The sequence below is a fragment of the Cebus imitator genome, unplaced genomic scaffold (assembly GCF_001604975.1).
Source record: "Cebus imitator isolate Cc_AM_T3 unplaced genomic scaffold, Cebus_imitator-1.0 Scaffold24, whole genome shotgun sequence".
Classification (NCBI taxonomy): domain Eukaryota; kingdom Metazoa; phylum Chordata; class Mammalia; order Primates; family Cebidae; genus Cebus; species Cebus imitator.
In genome coordinates this window covers 14,561,377-14,569,681 of record NW_016107339.1, presented here as the reverse complement: position 1 = coordinate 14,569,681, position 8,305 = coordinate 14,561,377, and positions in this window count along the sequence as shown.

Genomic DNA, 8,305 nt, shown 5'->3' with positions numbered 1-8,305 from the left:
GCATGCCTGCCCGCCTGGCTAATTAAAAAAAATTTTTTTTTGAGATAGAGTCTCACTCTGTCACCCAGGCTGGAGTACAGTGGTGTGATCTCGGCTCACTGAAACCTTCGCTTCCTAGGTTCAAGCGATTCTCCTGCCTCAGCCTCCCAAGTAGCTGGGACTACAGGAGCGTGCCACCACACCCAGCTAATTTTTTGTATTTTTAGTAGAGATGGGGTTTCACCATGTTAGCCAGGATGGTCTCAATCTCCTGACCTCATGATATGCCCGCCTCGGCCTCCCAAAGTGCTGGGATTACAGGCGTGAGCCACCATGTCCGGCCTAATTTTTAAATTTTTTAGACATGGGGTCTCACTATGTTGCCCAGGCTGCCCTTAAATTTGATCATCCTGCCTCTGTCTCCCAAAGTGCTAGGATTACAGATCTGAGGCATCACACCTCGCCAGGAAGGTGGTGTCTCTCTCTCAAGCCTCCCGCTACTTCTGTTTCTACCAGGCAGTGGTTCTGAGATGGGAGACCCCCTCACATCCTTCAATTTCACCTCCTCCCTCTCCTTCCGCCTTCCAGATGGAAAGGAGGGTGAAGAAGAAAAAAAAAAATGAAATAGAATACCAAAGAGCTGGGAAAATGATTCCTTTTTTGTTCCCAGCGTCTCTGCTATCGGTTAACCTTGAAAGAGCCGAAAATCAATGTTATCCTTGCCAGCTGGAGCCCGGCACTGGTTCACACCCCCATGTCTCCATGGACCAGACTCCCTCCTGGAAACACCTCTGCCAACAGCCAGCTTGTTGCTTTTGTCTTGTCTCTGTAAGCCCCCTTCCCTGACAGTCCCCACTCATGCTGCATATGAGTTAGCAAATCAGTGAAGCCAAAAGATCGTAAGTTTGGACGTCCAGCAAATGGACACTGACATAGTTCCACCTCAGTTTCCCCTTTAGCATTGTAAGCCTATAAAAGGGGAGAGAAGCTGCAGCTTGGGGAGCTCAGTGAATGAGGCTGTAGCCCCCCGCAGCTCCCGGCTGAAGAAAAAGCCACTTCCTTCCTCAGTTTGGTGTTCGAGAAGTTTGTTCCCCGATGCTCCTGCTTCAGGTCATGGATCAGACACTCAGAGCGTCATTTCTCTGTATTCCACTATTTCTGGTAAATAAAATTGTCAGCAAAACTTTGTAAGATGTGCAATGTTCATTTATTTAGAGACAAGAGTCTCACTCTGTTACCCAGGCTGAGGCACCATCATCGCTTATGCAGCCTCGAACTCCTGGGCTCAAATGGTCCTCCTGCCTCAGCCTCCTGAGTAGTTTGGACTACAGGCATGCACCACCATGCCCAGTTAGTTTTATTTTTTGTGGAGATGGGGTCTCACTATGTTACCCAGGCTGATCTCTAACTCCTGGCCTGGAGCGATCCTCCTGCCTCAGCCTCCCAAAATACTGAGATTATAGGCATAAGCCACTGAACCTGATGACAGTTTTTAGTGGTATTAGACATGCAGCTGACATCCTAATTGCTGCAGATGCTGTACTCCATTTTTCCTTGCTTCACATCTGTTTGCTGATCTGCATTAGAAAGGCCAACCCCACAACCACAGTACCTATATTGCTCTACCCCTGCTTCCCACAGGACCTCTGTATGTATGTCCCATGAAGAAACAATGTGGTTAACTAACCAAGGGAAAGTATTATATCAGTTTACTCTCAAAACTGCTAATTAAAGGGGAAAATTAAGCATTTATCCTGCCTTTCCTATATAAGTCACGTTTCAGGGTAACCAAATAGCCTTGATGAATTTTTATTTTTTTTTATTTATTGAGACAGTCTTGCTCTGTTGCCCAGGCTGGAGTGCAGTGGTGCGATCTCAGCTCCCTGCAACCTCCGCCTCCCTGGCTCTAATGATTCTTGTGCCTCAGCCTCCTGAGTAGCTGGGACCACAGGCTTGCACCACCATGCTCAGCTAACTTTTGTATTTTTTTTTTTTTTTTTTTTTTGAGATGGAGTCTTGCTCTGTCACCCAGGTTGGAGTGCAATGGGGCCATCTCGGCTCACTGCAACCTTCCTGAGTAGCTAGGATTACAGGTGTCCACCGCCATGCCTGGCTAATTTTTTGTATTTTCAGTAGAGACAAGGTTTCACCACGTTGGCCAGCCTGGTATTGAACTACTGAGCTCAGGTGATCCACACACTTTAGCCTCCCACAGTGCTGGGATTATAGGTGTAAGCCACTGTGCCTGGCCTAATTTTTGTATTTTTTAGTAGAGATGAGGTTTTGCCATGTTAGCCAGGCTGGTCTCAGACTCCTTAGCTCAGATGATCTGCCACCTAGGCCTCCCAAAGTGCTAGGATTACAGGCATGAGCCACCGTGCCCAGCTGATGAGCTTTTTACTGAGGAATTCCAATTAATAAATGAAGAAATAACAGAATTTCAAAATCACCTTTTTGCAACCCCTCATGAAATAACTGAATCAGACAAAACTCATCTTGATCAAACTGTCAGTTGAAAGGTTGATGTGCGGGTGTGGTGGCTCACGCCTGTAATCCCAGCACTTTGGGAGGCCGAGGCAAGTGGATCATCTGAGGTCAGGAGTTCAAGACCAGCCCGGCCGGTATGGTGAAACCCCATCTCTACTAAAAATACAAAAATTAGCCAGGCATGGTGCCGTGTGCCTGTAATCCCAGCTACTCGGGAGGCTGAGGCAGGAGAATCACTTGAGCCTGGGAGGCGGAGGTTTCGGTGAGCTGAGATTGCACCACTACACTCCAGCCTAGGTGACAGAGCGAGACTCCAATCTCAAAAAAAAAAAAAAAAGAAAGGTGGATGGGGAAACTTCCAAGAGAGAGGAAACTTCCAAGAGAGTCAGGCTATGGCCATCTGAACCCACTTCTCAATCACAGCTTAACTCAGAGGGACAAGCAGTGCAGGTACAATAGGAAGCACTTAGGAAGGACGCTTACTCCTCCAAAATGGAATCTGAATCCAACCAAACCTTCAGAGGTTTAATAACTGAAAATACAGGGATGGAGGAAGAAATTAAATGACACTGACAAAGCAAACTGACAAATCAGGAGAGTGGGATGTTCTACTGGACAAATAACCCTGTTTCTGCATAGATGGCATTTAAAAAAACAAAGGGAAGAAGAGGTGGACTACTGTAGATTAAGTTATTTAAGAGATATCAAAGTGCAATGTGACCCAAGTGTGGTGGTACATGCCTGTAATCCTAGCCACTCTGCTAAGGCAGAAGGGACTGCACGATCCCAGGAGTTAGAGACCAACCTGGACAACAGTGAGACCCTGTCTCTACAACAAGAAAAAAAAAAAAAGCCACTGTATAGATTCTCTTGGGATCCTGATTCAAACAAATCACCTATAAATATTTTTGACACATTTGATGTAACTTGGATAATGACAGTATTAAGATGACACAGAGTTATTGTTAATCTTTTGGGTCTGCATTGGCATTATGGTTATATAACCAAAAGTTCATTTTGTTGTTACTATTTTTGTGAGTCAGAATCTCCCTCTGTCGCCCAGGATGGAGTACAATGGCACTATCTTGGCTCACTGCAACCTCCACCTCCCAGGTTCAAGTGATTCTCTTGCCTCAGTCTCCCAAGTAGCTGGGATTACATATGCACACCACTACTCCTAATTTTTGTATTTTTAGTAGAGACAGGGTTTCACCATGTTTGTCAGGCTGGTCTCAAACTCCTGACCTTGTGATCCAGCCACTTTGGCCTCCCAAAGTGCTGGGATTACAGGCGTAAGCCACTGTGCCTGGCCTCATTGTACTATTTTTATTTATTTATTTTGAGATGGATCTCACTCTGTGCCCAGGCTGGAGTGCAGTGGCACCATCTTGGTTCACTGCAGCCTCTGCCTTCTGGGTTCATGTGATTCTCCTGTCTCATCCTCCTGAGTAGCTGGGATTACAGGTGCCTGCCACCATGCCCTGCTATTATTTTTTTTTTTAGTAGAGATGGAATTTTGCTATGTTGGCCAGGCTGGTCTCAAACTCCTCACCTCAGGTGATCCACCTGCCTCGGCCTCCCAAAGTGCTGGGATTATAGGCATGAGCCGCTGCACCCAGCCAAAAGTTCATTTTAAAGAATGAGATGGGCCGGGCGTGGTGGCTCAAGCCTGTAATCCCAGCACTTTGGGAGGCCGAGGCGGGTGGATCACGAGGTCAAGAGATTAAGACCATCCTGGTCAACATGGTGAAACCCCGTCTCTACTAAAAATACAAAACATTAGCTGGGCATGGTCGTGAGTGTCTGTAATCCCAGCTACTCAGGAGGCTGAGGCAGGAGAATTGCCTGAACCCAGGAGGTGGAAGTTGCGGTGAGCCGAGATCGCGCCATTGCACTCCAGCCTGGGTAACAACAGTGAAACTCCGTCTCAAAAAAAAAAAAAAAAAGAATGAGATGCAGAGAGATTCAAGATGGCTGATCACTAGCAGCTCGGGATTGTAGCTCCCAGTGAAAGCGCAGAGAATGAGAGGACGCCACACTTTCAGACGAATTTTTGTTGCTCACCCACCAGGAGATTCCCAGCGGAGGAGCCCCACGGGTCGCCAGCGCAAGTCTTGCAGCTGGTGAGGCGGTTTTGCCGCTGCCTTGGTACAGTGGTTCTTGGTGCAGAGTCAGAAAAGCACCATCAATCATAATGCTGCTGTTTTGGCCGGCGCAGTGGGTTGCTCAGATTTTAGCGCTGGGAATCAACAAGTTGGACGTCCACTCAGAAACCCAGTTACAAAGACGGTAATTATAAAGACCACAGATGGATAAATTTATAACGAAGGGAAGAAAACAGCCTAAAAAGCCTGAGAATACCCAAAATCAGAACGCCTCTCCCTCTACAGGGGATCACAGTTCCTCATCAGCAACGGAACAAGGCCTGATGGAGAACGAGTGTGTTCCATTAACAGAAGCAGCCTTCAAAAGGTGGATACTAAGAAACTTCTGTGAATTAAAAGAACTTGTTCTAACCCAATGCAAAGAAACTAAGAACTTTGAAAAAAGGTTTGACGAAATGTTAACAAGAATACACAATTTAGAGAGGAATATAAGTGAATTAATGGAGCTGAAAAACACAACATGAGAACTTCGTGAACTATGCACAAGTTTTAACAGCTGAATCGATCGAGCAGAAAAAAGGATATCAGAGATTGAAGATGAACTCAATGAAATAAGAGAAGGCAAGACAAGAGAAAAAAGAATAAAAAGGAACGAGCAAAGTCTCCAAGAAATATGGGACTATGTGAAAAGACCTAATCTGTGCTTGATAGGTGTACCTGAATGTGACAAAGAGAATCAATCCAAGCTGAAAAATAAGCTTCAGGATATTATTCAGGAAAACTTTCCCAACCTAGCAAGGCAGGACAATATTCATTTCCACGTAATACAGAGAACACCACAAAGATATTCCTCAAGAAGGCCAACCTCAAGGCACATAATGGCCAGATTCACTAGGGTTGAAATGAAGGAGAAAATACTGAGGGCAGCCAGAGAGAAAGGTCGGGTTACCCATAAAGGGAAGCCTATCAGACTCACAGCAGATCTCTCAGCAGAACCCTACAAGCTAGAAGAGAGTGGGGGCCAATATTCAACATCCTTAAAGAAAAGAACTTTCAACCCAGAATTTTACATCCAGCCAAACTAAGCTTCATAAGCGAAGGAAAAATAAAATCTTTTGTGAACAAGAAAGCACTCAGAGATTTCATCACCACTAGGCCTGCTTTACAAGAGCTTCTGAAAGAACCACTACACATAGAAAGGAACAACCAGTATCAGCCTTTCTAAAACATACCAAAAAGTAAAGAGCATCAACATAATCAAGAATTTACATCAACTAATAGGCAAAACAGCCAGCTAACATTAAATGGCAGTATTAACTCACATATATTATTATTAATTCTAAATTTAAATCGACTAAATCCCCCAATCCAAAGACACAGACAGGCAAAAAAAAGCCAAAACCCATCGGTATGCTGCATCCAGATCCATCTCACATGCAAGGATACACAAAGACTCAAAGGGATGCAGAAAGATTTACCGACCAAATGGAGAGCAAAAATAAATAAATAAATAAAAAGCAGGAGTTGCTTTAAAGCGACAAAGATCAAAAGAAGCAAAGAAGGATATTACATAATGATAAAAGGATCAATGTAACAAGAAGAGCTAAAGATCCTAAATATATACGCACCCAATACAGGAATACCCAGATATATAAGACTTATAAAGAGACTTAGACTCCCACACAATAATGGTGGGAGACTTCAACATCAATATTAGACAGATCAATAAGACAGAAAATTAACTACGATATCCAGGATTTGAACTCAGATCCGGAACAAGTAAACTTAACATTTATAGAACTCTCCACTTTGGATGCACAAAATATACACACTTATCAGTACGACATCACATCTATTTACAGGTTTAAATGAAATATTGGTTGGCTGCTTGTTGTTTTCTTCCCTCATTTTTTTTTTTCATGTCTCTATTATTAAGCACAATTATAGGCATACCCATTTTTGGACTGCTTTCTAGCCGGGGCAATAAAGCAACACCCCCGTTCTCTCTCCCTCTTCCTCTTTCTCTTTCTTCCTCTCCTTCATTCTTTTTTTTTAATTCTTTTTTTTCTTTCTTTTTTTTTAGAAAAAAAAATAAATTAATTAAAAAAAAAAAAGAATGAGATGCATACTTAATGTAGGGGAAAATGTCATGAGGTCTGGGATTTTCTTTTCTTTTTTCTGAGACAGAGTCTGGCTCTGTCGCCAGGCTGGAGCGCAGTAGCACGATCTCAGCTCACTGCAACCTCCATCTCCCAGGTTCAAGTGATTCCCCGCCTCAGCCTCCTGAGTAGCTGGGACTACAGGTACATCACCACGCCCGGCTATTTTTTTGTATTTTAGTAGAGACAGGTCTCACCATGACCAGGATGGTCTCGATCTCCTGACCTTGCAATTCGCCCACCCTGGCCTCCCAAAGTGCTGGGATTACAAGTGTGAGCCACTGTGCCCGGCCCCGGGATTTGCTTTAAAATACTTCAGCAAAAGAAAGGAAAAGAAAAAAGGAACAGAAGCCAATGTGGCAACACCTTGATAACTGTCAGAATTGGACGTTGGGTACATGGGGTTGATTAAACGATTTTCTCTACTTTTGTGTGGTTTTACAAATGTCTCTAAATAAAAAAAATTAAATATTACATTACTGATCACAAATTCTGGATAAAATATAACAAAATTATGCCATGCCTTGACATATACTGGGATTATTCTACTACTTCCATCAGATAGAATAAATTATCAAAACATTTCTTAGAGAAGCAGTTGAAAGTAAAACAAATCTCTAACTGCAAATGAATGTGGCCCTCAGCCCACAGTCTTTAACTTTTTTTTTTCGAGATGGAATCTTACTCTGTCACGCAGGCTGCAGTGCAGTGGTGCGATCTCAGCTCATTACAACCTCTGCCTCCCGGTTTCAAGCAATTCTCCTGCCTCAGCCTCCAGAATAACTGGGATTACAGGCACCTGCCACCACGCCCGGCTAATTTTTATATTTTTAGTAGAGATGGGGTTTCACTATGTTGGCCAGGCTGGTCTGGAACTCCTGACCTCGTGATCCACCTGCCTTGGCCTCTCAAAGTACTGGGATTATAGGTATGAGCCAGCACACCCAGCCCCTTTTAAATTTCTTAACATCTCACCTAGGCACTGGATTTTCCTTCCACATGGAAGAAAACAAGGGCTCTCTCACTCACCTACAGGCGCCCAGAGTCTTCATAAGCATCTGCCTGAGGAGTATTTTCTTATATAATCTGCCATAGGAAGTGCTCACTTCCCTGTCAGGCCAGCGGGGACAGGATTCTTATCTGCATTTCACACACTTGTACCCTATTTCATGGAGAATAGTATCCTAACCTATGTTAGAAATATAAAACAGTGGCCAGGCGTGGTGGCTCACTCCTGTAATCCTAGCACTTTGGGGGGCCGAGGTGGGTGGATCACCTGAGGTCAGGAGTTCAAGACTAGCCTGGCCATCATGGCGAAACCCCATCTTAAAAAGAAAAAAAAAAAAGAAATATAAAAGCGTGTGGGTTTTAAAATACCTTATAGGCTGGGTGTGGTGGCTCAAGCCTATAACTCCAGCACTTGGAGAGAAGATGGCAGGCGGATTGCTTGAGCTCAGGAGTTTGAGACCAGCCTATGCAATATAGTGAAACTTTGTACTAAAAATTAAAAAAATCAGCTGGGCATGGTGGCGCGTGCCTGTAATCCCAGCTACTCAGGAGGCTGAGGCAAGAGAA